The sequence below is a fragment of the Ambystoma mexicanum genome, chromosome 3p (genome assembly GCF_040938575.1).
Source record: "Ambystoma mexicanum isolate Mex_15411 chromosome 3p, UKY_AmexF1_1, whole genome shotgun sequence".
NCBI lineage: Eukaryota > Metazoa > Chordata > Amphibia > Caudata > Ambystomatidae > Ambystoma > Ambystoma mexicanum.
In genome coordinates this window covers 60,768,424-60,791,282 of record NC_090925.1, presented here as the reverse complement: position 1 = coordinate 60,791,282, position 22,859 = coordinate 60,768,424, and positions in this window count along the sequence as shown.

Sequence of the window (22,859 nt, the reverse complement as noted above, 5' to 3'; positions counted from 1 at the left end):
CAAGTGCTTCTCGTACGCTGACGACACTCAGATCCTGATCTGTCTCGATCTTGATCAGGCTGAGATGTCGCTGTGTCTGTGCGGGTGCCTGGCGGCTGTGGGGGACTAGATGAATCACAACTGGCTGAAACTTAATGGAGATAAGACAGAGGTGTTGGTGGTGGGTTCCCCTCCTGACCCTTCACTTCTGGCCTTCTTCTTTAGGTCCCCCTCCTGTTCCATCTGAAAAGGTGTGGAATCAGGGTAATAGTCTTGGACTAACATTCAATGGAGTCACCGGTTGCCGCTGTCTGTAAAGCTGGACACTTTCCCCTTCGAATTCTGAGGAAGGTTCTTCCACTGATACCTCCTCATTTGCACCCTGTGGTAGTGGCTGCCCTTGTACTCATTTGTCTAGACTATATCTCAACCTAAGGGACTTATACAGCAGCTACAACATCTGCAAAATATGGCTGCTCGGGTCGCTACTGGTTCCCCCTATGGGGCCAATATACCGCCTTTGCTATGTTCTTTGCATTGGTTGCCGTTTTCCCAGCACATCATCTTAAAATCTCTTTGCCTGGTCCACCGTGCCCTAATGCCCCAGAGGCTGAATATCTATGTGATAAGTTTTCTTGCTTCCTTCCTAGAGGGTCCCTGCGTTGTGCTACAGCGGGCTTACTTGTTGTTCCTCTGTTTCGACGTTCCCGTATTGGCGGTCACGCTTTTTCTGTTGCCGGAGCTCGGCTTTAGAACAGTATTCCGATGATTTTGAAAAATGATGTAAATCATCTTGCCTTTAGGAAGGCACTGAAAATGTTTCTGTTTTATGACTATGATTCAGGTGATTCTGCTCTCTCTCCTTTTCAGTGCCATGATGCCCTCAGGTGAACTAGCGATTAATAAGTTACCTTAACATAATATAACAAAGGTCCTTTCCTTTCTGTTCCTGGTCCCAACGAGGCTCAGTGAGAGACACAAACTCGTACTGGGGAAGTAAGCAGATGCTATAGCGGTTCTAGCAGGGCCCTACAGAGCCCAACGTAGAGAGTGGAGCCCTACTAAGAATAAATAACCGTCTACCTGCCCCAACCGTGTCCTCCCTGCTTCCTGCCATCGGTTTCCAACTAGGAAGCTGTTAAGCTCCTGCTGAATGGTGCCCTGAGTGATCACAGTAACCAGGGCTTCTGTAGTTGCTAATGCACAGGCAAGCCTGCAATTTCATGGGTGGGTCAGCATAGCTGACCCAGGCGGCTTTATAAACAGCATGAAATGTAAGTGTTTTAGCAACTTGAGTGCATGCTAGCTTTAATGAAAGTGTACGGCTGACTCGGATAAAAAGAGGAAGCACTCCAGAGTGGTGTTTAAGTTGCAACTAGCCAGGCTCTAACTAGTCTACAGGGCAATAGGCCCATGGCCGAACCAAAAACACAAAATGCTGGTGTGGGCCAGTTTTTTGTGTCAAAGCATGACACTTTTTTGCCCAATGTGGGCCAGTTTGATGAGTTACTTCACTATGCGGCTAGTAGTTTTGACCAGTGTTGCTGAATAAATATTCTTAAAAATACCCAATTTGCATGACATTTTATCAGAAAAGTTCCCCTTGGGTACTATTCAAACAGTGTCACAAAAGGAATGAATAGACATTAGCATCTATATGCCACTTTTTCATTGCTGTGAGACAATTTTATGGCCGGGTCTGACCCTGCCACCAGCCCCAGTGAATCACTATCTGCGAGGGGATACTTTTGAGCCGAGTGCACTTTAGTAGTACTGAGTAAATTGTCTTTGGCGGCGGTGCAAGTGTCCTGTAAGTGTTGGCCGGTTTGCTGTCTTCCACGGTGTGAGAAAGTGTTTGTGTCAGAATATGGGGGGTTCTCATCGGAAATTAGATTCTTCATCTTAGGGGGGTTGGCATATTCAGAAAGGTGAGACGGGTAGGGTTTGCGAAACAAACAGGAATGACCGGGATTATTATTATGAAATGAACAGGGGGGATTGTGGCAATGATAGTGTTTTGTCTGAGCAGATTGGGAGTGGGGGAAATAATAATCAGAGGGACGGGAAGGAGAATGACTGGGAGTATTTGGGTAGGAGATAGGAAAACAGGGATTCTGAGAGAGGTTCAAGACTATGATTGAAGATGGCAAAATGTAAACAGCATGGCGTTTTGTAATACAAAGTCGTACAAGCAATGCAAAGATACATATGTGACAGCTCACAGAAACAATACGTCAAGGGGTATCTGAAGGTCCGGAGAAGCGCTCATGTTTCAACAAGTTTGTATTCAAGAAAAGTAATAAAGCTTATTCTGTTCCTCTCTCTATGCAGGTTTCCTTCCCTTCTTTATAAAAAAAACTAATAAAGGGTGCTTGTCAGATGGTCTCATTTACACAAAACCGTCCTCTGTCCGTATGCTGATTCCTGTCCTTACCACTAACAGAAAGCATGAAAATAAACTCAAGCAAGCCGGGTCAGATCAGGGAGTTCTTCTGAAGGCAGGAAGGCAGGAAGTGGTGGCTCGCCACTGACTCCTACCCAAATGATCTCTTGTTTTTTTCCAGACTACTTTCCCAATGGTATAGTTCCAAGTTCAGGTTGCAAAGTTCAGGTCTGTCTAATGTCTCTTTATCCTTCCTTTCCACCTTGGATAGCAGTCTCTGGCCCTTTGGGTCAGTTAATGATTACTCAGTCCAGAAATATAGTGTTTCTCACCCGGCTTGGGGCATTTCTCCTTTCTCGCCACATGGGAGACTTGTTGCTCACACCTTTCCCTGGGGTTCTGTTTTTTGCACCTCACCTTGGTGTTCGGTTTTTCACACCTCATCTGGGTAACTGTGGTTTCTCATCCCGCCTTGCATTATCTGGTTTCCCACCCCTTCCTGTGGTATCCTGGGGTATCTGATTGATCAGACCCTCTTGGGCTTGTTTGGTTTCTGAGCCGCTCTTGGGTTTATTTGGTTTCTGAGCCCCTCTTAGGGTATGAGAATTCTCCCCTCCTCTTGGACTATCTGGTTCCTCAGCCTGGCATGAGCTCCCTGGTTTCGTAGGCCCTCTTGGGCTATTTGGTTTCTGAGCTGCTCTTGGGTTTATTTGGTTTCTGAGCCCCTCTTAGGGTATGAGGATTCTCGCCTCCTCTTGGACTATCTGGTTCCTCAGCCTGGCTTGAGCTCCCTGGTTTCTAAGCCTCATTTGGGCTATTTGGTTTATTATCCCTTCTTGGCATATTGTCAGGGCTGTCCTCACTCCTCCTGATTCCCTGGAGGCACCGTGTACCTTGTTTGCTGCCGCAGCATTCCTTAGGGGAGATGGATTGCTCAGCCAATGCGGAACCGTGGCTCCTGCTTCTCTTGGTCTTCCACATTGGTTTGCTAGCATCGGTTCCTCCTGTCAGCTCTAGATGGGTCTTTCTATCGGTTCTAGCAGGCTCTAGTCGACCACTTTCTGTGTGGCCATGTCTCTTTTCCGTTCCGTGGCCCAAGCTTCTCCAGCTTCTGGTCTTGCTACAGGCAGAAGCCACGTGGGCTTTCCAGCTTCTCTGCTCACCACGCCGTGTACATGCTGCCACTTCCTTGCCTCGAAGGAGGATGTTCCCTCATCTGCTTTACTCCACATCATTGCATCTCTCTCGCTTCCTCACCATCTTTGTGTCGGCCTCACAGGATCTTCAATTTCCTCCCTGCAAAGAGATGGGAAATCCATTGGTCCTGCACTTCATGCAAGGATGGCAACAGTAAAGGTTCGGAAACCACCAGCCACTTCTCTTGGGATATTCACACAGCTGTCTCTTTCAATCCGCATATAGCTAATAAAGACAAGAGAGGGTAAGACATATCCCTTTTATGGGATGCCCTGTCCTCTAAAGGAGTGGGCACCCACTGTGGGTTCCTGCTTGCCATATCCCCTAAAATGTGTTAAGCTTAGCAGGATCACCTCCCATAGTCCAAAAGGGTGTTGCTCCCCCATGAAGAGAGAGGACAAATTCCCTGAATTTGTCCCATACCTCTTCTGTTAATTTTGAATCCTCCTGTCATTTTCCGAGGGGAAGACGACTCAGAAAGCCGACATTTTCTTGTTCCTGCCCCTTCCTGTACTCTATGGTAAAGCAGAAAGGTTGCAGATCTAAAAACCAACTCATTACCTTGTTGTTGGTGTCCTTACGCAAATGCCTCCATGCAAAAGGTGAATGATAAGTAATGGAATTCCCTACCAATTAAGTAGTACTTTAGAGTAGAATACTTGGTGTTCTTGGCCTTCATGCAGCAGTGAGAGGACAGCTCTAAGGCCCTGGCTAAGAGGCATCTGTCTGAAGGATATGTTCTTTCTTAAAATCTGGCATTCTTAGTGCAGGTTCTTGGTGAATATGTTTCTTCAGGTGGTCAAAACTATGATCAGCTAAGGTCCAGACAAATCTGTTTGGTTGTGTATAGTTGAGCTTATCAGTGAGGTGGGCTGATATGGTGGAAACGTTGGGAATAAAGTACCTATAATAGCCGGCCAACCGCAGGGAGGCCCGAAGTTTGGCTTTGTTTTAGGAGGGCTAGTTAAGGCCACTACTTTAACTTTTTCAGCCTGAGCCTGAATTCGGCCATTCCATACAAAATACACCAAGTATTTTACAGTGCTCTGGGCCAAATGGTAACTATTTCGGTCAGCTCGGAGACCTGCCTGCCGTAAGGCCCTAGTGGCTTCATAAAGGTGGCATAGATGTTGTTCCCAGGTGTTACTATGGATGACTATATAATCTAGGTAAGTACCCCTGAATGACGAGTAGGGTTGCAAAACCTTATCCATGAGCTGATGGAAGTTGACAAAGCACCATGCAGGCCAAACAGAATGACTGGAAATTGGTAGAGACCTTTAGTTAGATCGAGGGTTAACTTGGTGTCAACCCTGTCAGCTCACATTGAATGCAGAATTTCTAAGTGTCAAGTTTACTAGTTCATCATCCTTTTCTCCATCATTCCCCTTGCTCTTCGGCTTGCAAACATCACCCGTTTGCTCCTTGGTTTACCTTCTATCTAAATACTTTAAAGATCAACTGCTGAAACCTAGAGCACAGATGGCAATGTGGATACGATATTCAATCTAAAATGGCCCACGGTTCAGCCACGCAGCATCACAAAGTGGTAATTACTTCTGCTAAGGAAAGCATCTATTCAGAGAAAGTTGCTGTTGCTGCTTAACTTAATGCACCGGTTATTTGATGTCATGAAGGAGCTTAACTTCATGCACCAGTTATTTGATGTCATGAAGGAGCTTAACTTAATGCACCAGTTATTTGATGTCATGAAGGAGATTAACTTCATGCACTGGTTATTTGATATCATGAAGGAACTTAACTTCATGCACCGGTTATTTGATGTCATGAAGGAGCTTAACTTAATGCACGAGTTATTTGACGTCATGTAGGAGCTTAACTTAATGCACTGGTTATTTGATATCATGAAGGAACTTAACTTCATGCACCGGTTTTTTGATGTCATGAAGGAGCTTAACTTCATGCACCGGTTATTTGATGTCATGAAGGAGCTTAACTTCATGCACCAGTTATTTGATGTCATGAAGGAGCTTAACTTCATGCACCGGTTATTTGATATCATGAAGGAGCTTAACTTCATGCACCAGTTATTTGATATCATGATGGAGCTTAACTTCATGCACCAGTTATTTGATGTCATGAAGAAGCTTAACTTCATGCACCAGTTATTTGATGTCATGAAGGAGCTTAACTTAATGCGCCGGTTATTTAATATAATGAAGGAGCTGACACCTGTTACACAAGATATGCGACACCATTGCTCTATCCTTCTCTGACAAAGTCAACAATACCCACAATGAAATTACTTCCTCTCTCACTCAGTTATCACCTCCCTTTTTCAATCTCTCCTATCACCTCAGCTGAGCTTCACATTTATCCATATTTCTCTATTGATCGTATTTAAGATAAAATGAGACAAGTTGAATATGCCTCCTCGTTGGACCCAACCCCACACTTGACCCCCAGTACCCTGACAGTTTTAGTACCACCACCTTCCTTCCCTTTATTGACAAAGAGCTTGAAAATCCACCACCTTGATTCTTCGGCACTGCAATGAGGAAACTAAATTTCTGGATGACTTTCAAGTCTGTTTCAGACCAGCGAGAAGCACTGAACCTTTCCTATCGGCAGACTTAGATGACCTATGCCTGGCGCAAGACTCTTGCATAATATCGCCCTTTTTTCTTTTAGACTTGTCAGTAGCAGACCGCAGCAGGTATTTCAGGCAACGTTCTGACTTGTGTCCAATCCTTCCTTTTCAATTGCTTTTACTCAATGATCCTCAATGATCCTCCCACCTTTTTCACTGCATGAAAATCATGGTTTACGAATTTGGTAAACTGCATGCAAACCTATGCAAACTATACGTTTACAAAGGTTTACAAGTGTTTGAAACCTTTTCTGTAAACCTTTGGTTTACATTGCGTTTACACATAAGTAAATCAATGTAGTTAGCAAATCCATTTGGACTTTAAGTTCCAGCGATTTGTAAACCCTGAGTTTGCCATGGTTTACACATCATGAATACTTTGTAAACTCTAAGTTTTACCATGGTTTACAAAGCATGAATACTTTGCAAACCCTAGGTTTGCCATGGTTTACAAATCATGAATACTTTGTAAACCCTAAGTTTGCCATAGTTTACAAATCATGAATACTTTGTAAACCCAATGTACACTTAATGTTTCATGCATAAATGAAAATTTCATTTTCCAAGAAAACGTATTTGTAAACCTTTGTAAACCTAGTGTACACCTGAAATTCTCATTAGTAAACATTTGGTTTACCGAATTTACAAAGCGTGTAAACCTTTGCAAATAGTTTTCAGTTCCATCTTTTAAGTGCACTTTTACTTTATTAAATAGTAAACCCCTTAAAACACAATGTGCCTCATTATAAGTTTACCAGTCCGGTAACTACAGTACCAGTAAGCTTGCCGGTACCGTAGTTCCCGAACCAGCAAACTACGAGTTGTGCTCGCGGGTGCCTTTCTGCCCGCCAAGGCACTCGCAGAGCAGCACCTGCGAGCACAGCATTTCGGATGCACCGGCACCGTCATTAACAGTGCCGGTGCATACGAGCTGCCCATTCCCATTCGGCCCTATACTGGGAATGGGGAGAATCTTTCTTTCCAGTGACCACAAATGGGCAATTAACAGGTCCGGCAAGGCTCTAATGACCCGGTAATTGCCCATTTGCGGGCGCCGGAAACAAAATGACACCAGCAGCAGCCGTGCCTGTAGTACAGGCACGGCTACCACCAATGTCATAATGACCCCCAATGTTCCCAGGTTGTGTTTTAGGAGTTTACTAACGAAACCTCATAAATACAGACCTGGAATCTGCTGAAATAGCTATTCTCCCCTATCTGCAGTGACTTAGAAAAGGCGCATATGATTTGAAGAAAAAAGCTTGATTGTGCATCACTGGCATCTCACCTTAAAAAAGGCTACACTAATATTTAAAGCCTCTCAACTATGTGACCGCATGTTAATGACATTGGGGACATCAAAGATGTAAATCCATTTGAAAAAAATAAAATAAAAAAGAATAACAGGGTTCGAAATTGCCAGGAGCTAGGAGCTATTTAGCTCCTGGTTATAGCCAAGGAGAGCCTGGTTACCTCGAAACCAAGTGGTGCAATACACACACGGTTTTGTAATATTAACAGGGTAGGTTTGGGCATGTGTATAAAAGAAAATCATGGACAAACTTATTGGTTAATGTATAAATGGACAAACATTTAGAATTTGTGTCTTACGCAAAGTTTACATTTGCTGTACTCTATGCACTAGCTACTGCCTAATTGGTGATGCCCGAAACAAGGGGGCTGAAATTTGTTCCTGGTCAAGAAATCCTAATTTCAACCCCTGCAATAGTAACCAGCAATTTCTCTAGGACACTAGACTCTTGCTATACAACACCTACATGTCTTATGAATTGTTGGTTAATCCTCCAGTTATGGCTCTTTACTTGTCTTTTTTAATCTAAATTCACCAGTCGCTCAAATGTCATTAAAGTCCTCAGTGTGCTAGAGTACCAAAAATAACTTTCATAGGGCAAATTAATGTAAGCAACAGATACAAATCATGGTCATAGCCATATGCACCAATAGGTTAGTGGGTTTAAAAGTTAAAAAAACTGTTGAATGCTGACCATTAGGCACATAGTGGCCACTGGCAAATGTAATTAAAAAAACACTGATGAAGCCGGATGAGGTCCTACAGCACATAGAAGAGAACTATAGGTGAAGCTAAAGTAGGCTATATTGGAAACCCACAATAAAAGCATTTTGAAAACCAAGGTCCTATATTTAGACAAGTCCAGCATATGCTTCTCCTAGCCTGCTAAAGTACTGGTGTGCACCTCAACCCTGCTTCGATGCAGAGCATCCACCTCACAGAGGTTTAATCAAAATCACAATTTTAATCCCAGACAGCATCCAACATTATTTCACATCCATTGTTTGGAGTAGGGAAATCTGACTTAAACACAAGCAACTTACAAGGCACACACGTTCAAAACAGAATAATGGCAATTACAATGTGTGTGACTGTGGTCAAGTAGTTGTACAAATTAAGCCTTCCAGGTATTGGGGCATGTTGAATGCGGTCATTTAAAATATAGAAACAAACCTATGGGAAGTTAGACGCATCTGCTGTACCAATTCCCTGCAGCAGCAACAATGTAATCATCTTAGCATCTACATCAGCCACTGATTACTTGACAGAGTTCATCAAATAGTAATATTAACCACTTACAAAGCAGAAATAGCTAAACCTTCCATCCTGAGTCTTAAATTGTAGAGTATTCAATAGTTTTTTCAGAAGATATTTCCTGTTAGAAAGCAACTAGTAGCATAAAAGGCATTATCGATATTTGTTTGACCAAGATCAGAGTTTTGACAAGTTGGCGACTTATAAAGTCTACTAATGCTCCAGTTTATTGACGTATGTCACTTATTCCTTCAGAACCATGTGCCCACAACAATGTGTTAACCATACCCAATTTGTAAAGTTTGGACTCCCCATTGTGAAGGTCTTACTTCTTTGTGCCCTCATCATGGAACCATGGTTCCCTTAGCCACTTTGTGAGGCCCTGTATCCCCCTTTTGAACGTGGGTATGAAATTAACATGGTGTGAATGACCACATATACATGCATAACTCAAATTCTATAAAAGCAAAACGGGGACTATTAGCTAATTGTGACTTACTGCTTATAATGCAAAGTAAGGAAGAAAGAGAGAGGGAGAAAGAAAAAAGGGAGAAAGAAAGAGAAGAAGGCAGAGAGAGAGCAAGACAACCATTAGCACAGAGTGGCAGACCGCTTATAGCGAGCGCCTCCTCCATGGCAGATTCTAAGAAAGTAGGCTAACCTTTAGCAATGAGTGGCAGACCGCTTGGAGCGAGCGCCTCCACAGTGCCTCTGATTCAAAGAAAGGAGGAAGATGACCATTAATATAGTGTGAGACTTCTTAGAGACAGATATTTACTTGGGATCCAAGGGAGTGGAGGGAGGACAGAGAATCCCAAGCTGGAGGTGAGCGAGAATTGCACAAACAAGACCAAGCTTTAAATGCTGGTCTGCAAATGTTCACTGTTTGACGACAGTATTGTAGTTTACATCACTAAGCCTAAATGCCTATGCATTGTCGGACATTGAGCAGCCTTGTATTACAATAGCCGTTTATTACTGCTTTGTATGCGTGTGAAGTCGAAAAACATCTAACACATTCCCTTTAGCCCCTTCATTTCAAGTTAAACATTAAGTGAAAGATGTGTTTATTGTGCTTTCAATCAACTATCAATAAACACATACCCAAACTCGAACAGCCATCCCAAAATAAAGAGGATTACCAATCCTCGTTAGCATTAAAATCCATCACCAACATATGTCTGTTTGGTGCTGCTGTTCCCTCTGACCTAATCAGATTTCCAGAAATGCAACTCATGCTTGTAAAACACAGCAGGTCAAAACCCTGGCATGCAACTATATTGCATCTTTTTTCCAAGTACCAATCCTTACACTAGTGGTTGTCTAGATCTCTTACCAGGAAGCTGGAATGGCATAGAAGAAGCTCTTGGAACACGGACTGGGTTAAAGGCAATCTGCGTGTAACTTAAGTCATCTGACCATCTTCTACCTGTTATTACCAGCAATGAAGTTATGAGATTGAGTGGGGACATGTTGCTACTAATAAAAATAAAGAATTGATGGGCAGGAGCAGCTCCAAGGTATTTGGCATCACCTAGTATACAGGAAACATATCTGGAGAACTAGCAGCTAGTACATGGCATGCCACAAATGTATCTTTCATTTGAGATCCAAACTATTGTCCATTATATATTCCTCATTGTAATGCGATTGGAATTGTGTTTGTTTTTCTTTCTTTATGTTATGCTGTGATTGTTTCGTGGAACGTTTATTTTGAGCTATACACTAGGTTTTATTATTAATATGCTGCATTTTACTTAAATGTGTGTCATAATGCTCCTTTATACACATTCCCATCACTGATTATTTTCACATAGGTATAGTTCAATGGTACCGGTTTGACAAGGGAGTCAACTGTAGGTCCTGGTATTGCTCGGTGTCAAGCTATCTGGGCTCTCTGAATCTACAAGCATGAGATAAACAGCTCTTAGCAATTTCACTTGCTGCATTCCATGTGAGGAGGACAAAAGAGAATGAAATGACCAGTCTTGCACATTCTGCCAACATTGTTTATATGGCTCAAAGCTTTGCACTTTCCACAATGTAAAATTTATATTTTATGCTATCATGTATTGCTTATTTAAATAGCGCCTATACATCAAATGGTGTTTCAAGGTGCCACGAGACAAAAGTGTGTGTGGGGGGGGCAGCAAAGAAAACAAAACAAACGGTACTACTAGGCCTTGTGTCATTTGGATTGACCAAGTGCAGTAACAAGGATTGCATGGGGAAGGAGTGCAGGTAGGGGGGAGGGAACATTCTAGGGTAGGAGGGAAATATGGCTTAGAGTGGGAGCATACAAGTACAAGTGGGGAGAAAGGGAATAGAAGGACCCATTGAACCATTGTACTAGGCAAGTGCTAAGGGGAGACCAGGTGGGCAAGTGCCAGGGGATGCAGGGAGTGAGGACCACATTCTAAGTGTGAGGACGGGGGTGGATGAGGCTCGGTAGGGATGCACACTTGTCAGACTAGTGAGGGGAAGGGGGCCCAGAAGGGCAAGTGGAGTTTAGGGAGACCAGAGTGCTGGGGAAGACTGGGCGAGGAGGGCCTGGCGCCCTGTAGGACTCAGAAGGGACCAGGCAGCCAGTTCATGGGCAGAGGGGGGCATTGGGATGGGGAGAGGAAAGGAAGGTGTGAAAAGGAACGTCTTGAGAAGCTTCTGGAATGTAGGAGATCCAGCTCAAGCCTGAGAGGGTCAGAGAGGCCATTCCACAGGGAGGATCCTGCCGAAGAGAGAGATCTAACCCCACTCTCTACTTAGAAAAGCATCTGATCGTCAGAGAATTGGAGCTAGAAAACAGAAGGGCTCAAGCAGGGAGATATTTAGTTAAGGGCGGATCCTCATCCTTCATCCAAGGTGGGTTTGGCTGAGTCGGTCAGACCATAGGGTAGAATTGTGAGGGAAAGAGTCACAGAGGCTGCGGAAGAGTCCAGTGGCTGCATCAGGAGAGTCAAGTTGAATATTGAAGTCTGCGAGTAGGAGAAGTTTGGAGGTAGAAGCCAGGAGAGAAGAATTGAGGTCAGACCACTCAGAAAGAAAGTGAGGGACTGGACCAGGGGTCCTGTAGATGGTGGCAAGAGTCAGTGAGAGGACAGAAGAGACCACGCCCGCAGGGGAGGCATTCGAAGTAAGAGTAGGACTGAGTGGGTATGTATGATAGTAGCATGGACTCATTCAGGGAATATCAGGGCAACTCCGCCTCCAGCCCGTTAAAGCCTGGACTTAGAGAGGATCTTGTGACAGAGCTGGTAGTGAACCATGTCTCATTGAGAGTGAGGAGATCAAGGTCAAAGTCTTCAAGGAGGTGACAGATAGCAGAGGAATGTTCAACAGCAGAGCAAAAGTTGAGGGTATCTAAGTGAAGCTGGTTTCCACCTTGGAAGGTCTTCTGAGGAAGAGTACAGGGATGCAGTACACACCTCGGTGGTGGCAAAAGTGTTGGGGGGTAGCGAAAGGAGGAGTGGCAGGAGAAAGGAGGAAGTTGATGAGAGATGAAAGACACCCATCAAGACGGAGGAGGTTGGGCTAAGAGTTTTGGGCCATGACAGTGCCATTTTGGTAGACATTAATGATGCACCTAGAGGATGAAAAATGTGCCAAGAACATTTCCCATCTGGGTCCACCATTAATGGGTGAAGAGTCCGAAAGTCTGGAGTTGAAGTAACAAAGAGGATGTCAGTGATAGTCTACCTCGAAGAAGCGTTGACATAGGTGTCAGCGATGGGTAGGCCTGTATTGGAGAGCTTTCTTGAACTTTATCCTTCCAGGCTTCAGAAAAGAGGTAGGATAGGTGATGGAGTAGCAGTTAGAGTAAATAGGGGAGATGGAGAGTACCACGGATGAAGATGATGGAAGAGGGGTAGAGTGAGATGGAGACAATGCAAAATAAACTCACCAGGCGACTTAGCAGCAAGACAGGTGCAGCCAGATCAGGTGCATGAGAGGAAAGTCCAGGCCAGAGAAGAGGGACCTCAAGGCACAAACATATGGGTGGAGTGATCTGCAGGGGCAAGGGGCACGTGTGGTGCAAGAGACAGAGGCAGCACCGTTGTTATGCTGCTCATGTAGCAGATGTGTGCAAAGCATACAAGTTTTGTTTGTTTGCTATGGTGTCGCTGGGGTCATATTCGTTTCCAGAAAGTGTTACAAAGGCCCTGACATTAGGACTCAATATTGACCTACTCCGTTGCCTGCTGATGCTTCTTCAAGTAGGGGACTCCTGTTCAGACGGATGGCCTCACTGCTGGGAAAATGACAATATAACAACTATTCTTTGTTGTCGAAACACTTCAAAAAACATCACAACAGCCAGAACATTGGATGATTCCCACTGAGGTACTTGAACCTCTTGTTTGGATGCTCAATTTGCTCCGAAGTAAACACCACCTCAGCCAGACCATTGGCTGATTCCCACTGAGGTACTTGAACCTCTTGTTCGGATGCTCAATTTGCTCCGTAGTAAACACCACCTCAGCCAGACCATTGGCTGATTCCCACTGAGGTACTTGAACCTCTTGTTCGGATGCTCAATTTGCTCTGAAATCGGTTTCCACCAAGTCATCCCCCACCCCCAGTGTATCCTCGCCATGATTTTTGGCTGGCTGGGAGGCCTGGGGTCATCAGTCTAAGCTCCCCCTGAACACTGTATGTATTGGATGCTGTACTGTGCACTTCCCATGGCCACCCCACTCGGCTCTGATCTCCCGCTTCTTGCTCAAGTTCCAGACCGCTATAACAGTCAGTGGCTACTCACTCTGATGTGCCTCTTTTCCCTGCATACCTGCTGTGAGCACCCTGGTTTTGCGCTCATTCACCACGTTGTCCTGCATTTGCCATCCATCTCCAAAGCTTAAGGAATTGTTGTCCAGCCAAGCAGGAGGCTGAACCCCTGGTGCCGCAGACACAATTTAAAATGACCCATCTTCTACCCACACAAACGCTCCCACCGACACAACGTCTCCCACCTACTCGATCACTCCCTCTATGCAGTTGAAGGGGGCAAAAAGTACAATATAAAACAATCAAATAAAATAACCAAGAAAAAAATAAAAACACTGTTTAAAAGAAATCCCAATTTGATATACCATTCTTAAAAAAGGTAGCATATTTGCATTGGAGTAGCAGACTACTTCCTCCCAAGAGTTCACTCTTGTTTTCTTTATCCATACTGGCCTCGAGAGTTCGTCGATACCAAGAAGATAAATCTACTCTGGCAACTTTCACCAAGAGCACCGTTTGAATCTGCTGGTGAAAAAAGACATTATGTCAGAAATAGCCCTTGCTTGGGCCAGTTGTAGGCTTTTATAACATTTCCAGCCAACCAGTCACTCACTTCCTAAACCAAAACATTCACTGACTCTCTCACTCAGTCTGAGGGTCACTCAATCACTTTGCCACTCATGCAGTCACACCATCACGTCACATTCAGTCAGTAACTCAACATTAGTCACACAGTCAGTCACTCCCACACAATCCCAGTCATTCAATTACACCTGCTTGGTTGGACTGAGACATGCGTACTCTGCGAGGCTCCCGCGCCGTTGCAACAACCACTCGGCAAGGACCACCCTTAGAGGGGACACCCACTTGGCTCGGCTTATGCTAAAGAGGAGGGGGCCTCTACACTCACCACCCAGGGTATGGTTGGGGGGTAGAAGCGTCATCAAGGGGCAACACTGGGGGAGCCACGGCCAATGAGCCCCTATATAATGTGGCCAGTGCACTGGGCACCCTCTTTGGTCCTGCTTCCAGGTTAAAAGGTGTGCACCGTGGTAAGTGTTGAAGGTAGGAGGGGGTGCTTTACAATTTAAAAATAAAGGGTGAGAGGGGTCACAGAACCAGTCCGGTGGGGTCCAGCCCAGGGAGCAAGGGTTAGAGGGGACACAGAACCAGTCCAGAAAGTCACACGAGTATGCAGCCCAGAAAGCAAGGGTGAGAGGGGACCCAGAACCAGACCAGGGAGTCACACAAGTATCCAGGCCCAGTCCAGGGTCCAAGCGAGTCCGGTGGGGTCCAGCCCAGGGCTCAAGGGTGGGAGGGGTCCCAGTCAGGGAGTCACACAAGTATCTAGGCCCAGCCCAGGGAGCAAGCAAGTCTGGTGGGGTCCAGCCCAGGGAGCAAGGGTGATAGGGGACGCAGAACCAGTCCAGAGAGTCATACAAGTATCCAGGCCGAGGTCAAGGAGCAAAGGAATGCAGAACTACACTTGTGTAGAAAGGACGAGGTGTGGCTCCTTCTTCATCCGGTAGTTCCCAATTTTATTTTGGAGGGCTTTTCTGTACTCTGATGCAGAAAGTACTGGAAAGCCAATATCCTTGGCTTGAACATTGATAAAATGCAAAAAAGAATTGTATAAAAATTTTGAGAAGAGCAAGCAAATTACTTTTTGGTTGACACATAGCTGTGAGAAATAAAGCATAGACAATTTCACTGTACACCCTCTCATGTGCTTTCGTAATTCCATTTATGTACCTTGTATAGATTCCTGTCGCTGAAGATCCAATGTTAACCTCCCCTTTGCTGCCATCAGTTCTTCTTTTGTGAACAAAAGATCCAGCAGCTTGTTCAGTAGGTAACGTGATGGGTTGCTAGTCTGATTTTTTGCCAGTTACGACAATCTCCATCAACTTCACGGAGTTCGCTAACATCTGTAACCCCGCAGGTCCAATCTGTTGCAAGGGGAATTTTTGTCTGTGTACACAAAAAATGAAAAATTACTACATTTCTCAAAGCTCTCAATCTGGATAAAACCATGGCAATTCCTTAGAATTTAATATATATTAGTGTCACTTCCCCAGGAAGTGGCTCTCCGTTTATCTTGTTTCCCATTTCTTTGCATAACTGGTATATTGTGAAGAAATGATCAATCTCATGTTTCCCCCATGTTTCCCCATGTACAGTGCATTGGTAAAGGAGCCATGCAAGCAAAATAAATACACAGGGTTTGAAATAGAGGGGAGCTGGGGGCTATTAAGCCCTGCTTGTAGCCTTCAAGAGCCTGGTTAGCTTTACAACATGCCTACCAGGAGCTACATTTTGCTCCCAGGCCAACTAATGTCGATCACGTTTACCCACGGGAATTTAATTATGTGCTTACTTTTGTAACTATCAACAACAAAAAACTTAGGACACCACTACATGACATTGGAAGCATAACGGGTCATAAGTAATGGACAAAGCGATATGTTTGCATGTGGGCATATAATGAGTGATGGACACTAACTGGTGAATGCATAAGACACAGTATCTGAGCTACCTTTTCCCACCCTCTGACACCGTCGTCTAGAAGCCCTATGGCTTCATAGGAATGTTGGGGAGGAGGGTTTGAGATTGGGGTGGAGACACACAGAAGCCCACAACCATTAGCATTTGGATAGAGAAAAAGCATTTATTTATTACATAAGGGCACAAACCAACCTTTGTTTAACTCTAATGGCACTTACCTCTGATGCAGTTGATGGACCAGGGTTGAGATTTGGATCGGGAAAATCACTGGCAATCACTTTGCGCTCAAAGTGCCTGCCAGTGATTTTTCAAAGCAGTCTTCTGAGAGTAAATTACTTTATTGGAGTTGTAAACCCACTACTGGTGTGATATAAAGGTCTTAACCAGGTCTGCCTTCAGCCACTTGATTTAGATCTGGTGCAGGAAGCTTGCCGCTTCAGCCAGTAAGCACTGAGACAGGTTGTGAGGTGAATAATGAGTGCTATGAGCAGTGTAGTGTGAGCCAGAGCTAGAGCATTGGGCTCTTCACTTTCGTGTTGCTAGTCTCAGTTGCCAATAGTGAACCCCCATGTGTCAATGCGCTTTCATCATTCCTGCCACTGCCATTACACTCACAGTTCTTCAATCCCAACTACCTTCAAGATGTACTAAAATAATTAAATGCTGCACCCATTCCCAGCAACACTAAAAGCATTCAAGCCTGTGTATGGGTGCTAAATATTGGCTTGATTGTTTGAGCTGTTTTGCTCCACACTAGTTGACCAGAGATGGAAGTTCAGATTCAAAAATAAGGACACTGGAAGATTGAAGATGTTGGGGTTTGTCTTAATAATTGTGGAAAAAGAGGCGCCCCCTACATACAAGCTACCCTGTAGGTCCACAAAGCAGTTCAAAGAAGCAACTGAACACGCCTGGATGTATTAAATGAAAAAAGTAGGATATACCCTAACGCATAATCATTTTACTCAAATGTATGTTGCTTTATAAATACTTGTGCTGTTCAAGTACAACATTGTGCTTTGCTGATCGAACAAACAGAGTCAGGAGAATGAGAAGCAGAAGAGATTTTCTGCACTGCGGTTCGATCAATCACCTCTACCAGCTTTTCAGAGGCGCTGGGCATTCAGTGGAATGGACCAGGGCGTAAAATGGAACCATCAATGTGCAATCGCATTCATTCATTTGCGCCTTGAAACACTTGTGTATAGGTGCGTAATAAATGCCATATCATATCATGGGCCAACGTTCAGGCCATTTGCGCAAAAAAACTCGCAAAGACAAACCTGCTGAAAACAGACGTGCAGCATTGAATTTGCACCGGTGCTAACTTTCTGTATTCTGTCCCAAGACAGTTAAAATTGACTTAGAAATCTGCGTTTTTGGGCACAAACCACAAGCTGTACATAGGAACAGCTGTTTATAAACTTTAAGATGAGCTCACAGATTATCTTAATTTGGAGAGTAATTCAAGCATTTTCGGCTGTTTGTTACATACAGTGGTATTCTTGTGAAAATGGCATGCATTGAAAGCAGTGGGTCATTTTGCCAAGGTCGCTGTGGATTTCGCGGCAACGTTGTCTCTGATGGGCAGTATTTCACCATGAGTGGTAATTACCACTCCCAGTCCCAGAGTTCCTGCCCTTAGTTTGCGCTCACACATTCAAAACACAGCAAAATGAGCGAGTACGTCCATCATTAATCACAAAAGTTAAGCAACCTCTTTAAAATGAATCTTTATTTGTTGCCACTTTACTTGGTAATTAAATGCATATTTCGCTGCTCAGATTTACTGAAGATTAAAGCTGGCGTGTTTGTCATTTAGAGCAAAACCGGTTGCGAACAGCAGTCTATTATGAACGCAGGGCGTGTGGGGGAGGCATGGCGGGATAATCGATGCTGTGAATATCTTGACATTGCGAGGAAATAATGGATCAGTAAATAATTGAAAAATACAGATTGGAAGCCAGGAAGTGAATCGAGTCCTTCTTTATAACGTGACCGTGATTTACAGGAGGGAACCCGGCATTCCTTTGTATCCAGCCTATACAGGGTCCATTGGCAGAGAAAGGAAAGAAGACTTTACTTTTCCCTGCGAATGCTGCATAGAGGACCACGCAGCGTTAATCATTCAGCCACATAACACAACTAGTACTCGAAGGTATGAATGGAAACGTCACTGGATTGAGAGTTGCTTGAAGGGCCATGCTCTGAACTACACAGTCTCAGCCCGGGAAGGAAAACACTTGTGCTTTGAAATAAATGCCTGACTGAATCCTTTACTTTCATGGAGTGCACAGAGCTACAGATTGCGTCGAGAGACACATGCACATAAATAAGGGTGCCCTAAAACGTGTGCACATTTACCTCTTCTATGCTATTTATCCTATTTTTTCGTGCCCACCGCCACCACTGTATCTTCTTCCTCTTCCGCCGCCATTGCTGCTCACGCTGCCTGGTGACCCTGGTCTGAGGGAAAAAAAGCCAGATGCCCCTGCAAAACAAGCCCAAAACAAACCAGCTCCCATTGAAATAAGCGAGCACTCACAAAAACGCTGTGGTTAGGTGTCAAAGGTTAAGCATTTAACAGAATTGCATAGAACACAGAGTGTATACTTGCCAACATTCTGTGACCAAAAAGACGTAGAATTTTTAAAGTTTCAAAGATAATTATTCGCATAACAATAACATTACAGGAAAATAGAAAACATACATTGTTGGCACCATTGAAGCATCCTAAAATACACAACCCATCAAACAGCACAACATAGAAAGATGTTCAAATGTTAAAAATGTATAATTCTGAAGGGTAAGTGAACACCAAATTCAATTACACAGAAGGTAATCACACAGAGCTGGTAGGCAACGTTTGCCACGGCTCTGTAGCAGCAGCCTGGACAATATATATGTATTCCTGCAGTGCAAGTTGAACACCAAATGACATGGAGACCAGTGGTGGAAATGGAAACAAATTGGTGGGGGATCCCACAAGGGCCGGAGTGGGGGCAGAGTTTGGGGGGTAGTGCACGAGGAGACAGGGTTAAGGGGGCAGAGCTGGCAGTTGACCTCCGATCAAAGGAAATGTCCAAAATAATACTTTAAAACGGCACTATTTCTTTCATGCTGCTTCTTTTCCAAACTATATATCAATTCCACTTTAAACCACTTGCATGGCACTGGTGATGAATTACTTCACTATGCGAATAATAGTTTTGACCAGTGTTGCTAAGTAAATATTCTTTAAAATTGACAATTTGCATCCAATTTTATTTTTAAAAAAATCCGCCCTTTGGGTACTATTCAAACATGGCGATTTCTGCCATATGCAACATTTTCCTTCACTTGAACCCCACCCGGCACAGCTCCTGCAGATCCCCTATGAAACCATTTGGGTGGCTGCATCGTGTGTGATGTTAATAGGGGTATTTATTTATGCAATGTTTGTCGGATACCTGTATATTTATTTATTTATGCAATGTATAAATAAATAATTCGGGACCATGTATCCGACAAACATTGCATAAATAAATAAATTAGCCGTGTCGTAGCTGAGGACTGTAATTTCCTCTTGTGACCTCGTGCATGGGGTCACCAGAGGAGGTTACAGTTTGCTTGCCTGCGCTTTATTATTATTATTATTTTTTCTTCTTCTTCCCATCGCATAGCAAGGGTTTGGGGCAGCTGACTCTGGCCGGATTGCGAGATCCGGCTACACATCTGGTGCCGGATCTCAGACCCGGCGAGAGCCGGCCCAATGACCAGCCCTGATGGAGACTGATACCCCCCTGTCTGATAGACAGATGCTGTTTGATGATGTTATGCTCTACCACTTGCCTTCACTTGTGGTTCACCTAAGTGTTGTACCGGCACCAGTGTAGGACAGGTTCAAGTAGCTGTCAGGTCAGTGGATTGGTCTGAGCCCAATCAAAGTAATCACCTACCAGCCCACTGTACAGACACACTAATTAATGTGTTGCATGCTTTGTCCTGGGCATAGCCTCAAGCAGCCTGCCCGAGTCACATAAATTACCTGTCACTGGAAAATGCAGTAGGATCTGTCACACAAATCTGTAGGCGGTAGGACTGCTTAAAAAGCAGTAGCCTACTGCCTAAATCTGTAGGGTTGGCAAGTATGAGTGTATACTCAGAAAATTGAACCCCACTCTTCTCAGAAACCCTTTGTTATGAGCACAGTTAAATTAAATTCTCTTTATTAGTCAAACAATGACTAAATGCAGTTTCATATTATTACCACAAAATACATTTTGTTGTGTGTTTTGAAAGCACATTTGCAAACCCCATGGAGATTAAATACAAAAGAGGTAGCAGGCACCCCTCTCTAGAATGAACATGGCATGATAACCTGTTCAGTGGTTTTTACCCCCTTTAGAGTCCGCAGCCATCACTTTTTGCTCACTGTACTTTTCACAAAGGAGGAATATCCATTTGCATATCAGTCTTTGTCCCGCCCACAAGGGCATTCCAGCACCAAAATGCCTGGCAAACTCCCTTTGAACAAGAGTACCAACAGAAACCCCATACACGTGTTTCAGCCTTGTTGGGCCTCATCAGTGAGTTGGAGCTGTGCCTCTCTGAACCCGTCTGGGTTCCCCCAGATAACAAAGGTGACCAACACCAAGTTCCTTGAAAAAATACAAAACAGATAGCAGGCACTCCTCTCTAGAATGAACATGGCATGATAACCTGTTCAGTGGTTTTTACGTGGAGATTGGGCTTTTATTACTCTGCCTTCTGGTACTTGTAGCTGTCCAGTGAAAATGGGGAGGAGGATGAGGTCCGGCAACAAAAATTGCTATTTTTTTCTTTTTTGTGTTGCACATATTTCTATAAGGAAATGCTTGTCAGCGTGGTTTATCATGTGATTTGCATACATTTGAAGTCATCTCCATTAAAATCCAGACATGTCCACAAACTGTAGCTCGGAAGATATGTGGTTAAGTACTTCAATTGCAAGACTGGAAGCAAATCCTGGTTTCACCACTTCCCTAAAGCGTCTTATCGTTAAATTCTGAGACAGTAATAGTCTCCAGAGGCAGAGTAAGTGCGTAATATACCTTTAACAGTTGAGACACTTCAAATAGGCCTGGCAGCGATTCTGCAGTTTTACCAGTGCAATGAACGGAGAAGACAAGGGAGATGGAGGATCTTCAGGCACATTGCATTTGGATCGTGCAAGCGCAATGGGAAAATTGGCAGCTATTAACCCATGGCTGTATTTCTTTCTCTCAATTATGATGTATGCACCCCACAGGTGCCTCAGACTATTTTCCACTCTAAGCAAAGGGTCCTCCAACCATCATGTTGAATTAGGCCCTCATACCTCTTCAGCCAGGCCTGGCTACAAGACTGGCCTACATTGTGCATCCAGTTTGGACATGTTTTCTCACTGTGATATGGAATTTTTAAAGGTAAAGCCAACCCCCCCCATCGTGGCCCAGTGCCTGCCAGAAGCAGGGGCCGGCCATGAGCCCCACCTGGTAAGCATATTATTTCTTTTCTGCTTCTGTTCTGCTTGGTTTACTTACATCTGCTTAAGAAATGTAAATTATTTAAGAGTACCATGCATAGTATTTATTGTTTGGGGTAGAGACAGAAGGCTATTCAGGCATGGTTTGCTGCCAATGATCCAAATGTCACAAGGCCTAGCCAGACCATTGTTATCTTTCTCCCTTGTCCCCCCTGCCCACCTTTATTTTGTCTTGAGGTGCCTTGAAACACCATTTGTTGTGTAGGGGACTTACAAAGTATCCAATAAATAAAAGAAAGACATAAAATAGTAATTGCGGATACATTTTATTTTTTCCCAGAGGTAACAACATAACAGATATACAGCCGGGGTGGTATACAGAGGGGCACAGAGGAGGGGTACAGCTGTACCGGGTGGCAGGCAGCAGACAGGCAGCCACCGTCCAGCGAGTCAGGTGGCACATTGGGAGATGGGATGGCCGAGGTGTTAGCCATTTCGTCTACCCATTGCTGCAAATTGGTATACCCTGAATGTTATCGACTAGGCATTATCTACCAGAGAAATTAGTTAAGTGCAGTTGGACTTGTAATTTGCACCAATAAAATGCAAAATGAATAAAACCTAATCTCTGCGAAATGTTTAATCAGATTAAAATGCTAAATAACGGCAACCAGCGTCGAAACTAGTTTGACATTATGTTTCCAACATTTAAATGCAGTAAAATTGTGTGCTTATGTAACTGGATTGTTTTTACAGAGATACAAGTTGGAAAAAATCAAAAATAAATGCAGTAAAAATGTGTAGTGTGCATTCCCATGGGTGTTCTCTTTTGGGAAATGCATGGGGTTCCCAGTTTCCCTTGCTGGCTTCGACACCCTAGGCCCAAATCTGTAGGTTGCCCACATGAACAAATTGTGCTGTGGCGAAAGGCTTGGGGTTACCAGCGGGTTACCCTTTTCCTTTTGCGCCTCCGGTAGGTGCATCCACACATGTGAGGTACCTTTTTGTTGGGCTGCAGTGAATTTTACTTTCAGTTTCACGCCAACGTGCTTTACGCACGCCGACGTGAAACTGAAGGGAATCCAGCCCCCTGGCAGTGAGACGGGACCTCCCCCTCACATTTCCCGGGGGTTGGATTACAGTTTTGCTCGATCCCTGCCTTGCAGGGATCGAGCAAAACAGAGTGCAAAACCGACGAGCCGGCTCGTCTGTGGCAACCTGAAGCGCTTTCCACTGACGATCTGGCTTGTCGGTGGCACTTAAAGGGTTAAATGAGTGCGCACCTTCTTTCCCAATGTTTTACAGAAATGTAAACTGCATGCAATACCTTACATTTACAATGTTTGCTCTTTTGTAAACCTTACCAAAATTGTGGTTTGAAAGGTTTACACATTTTTGTGAACCATGAAAA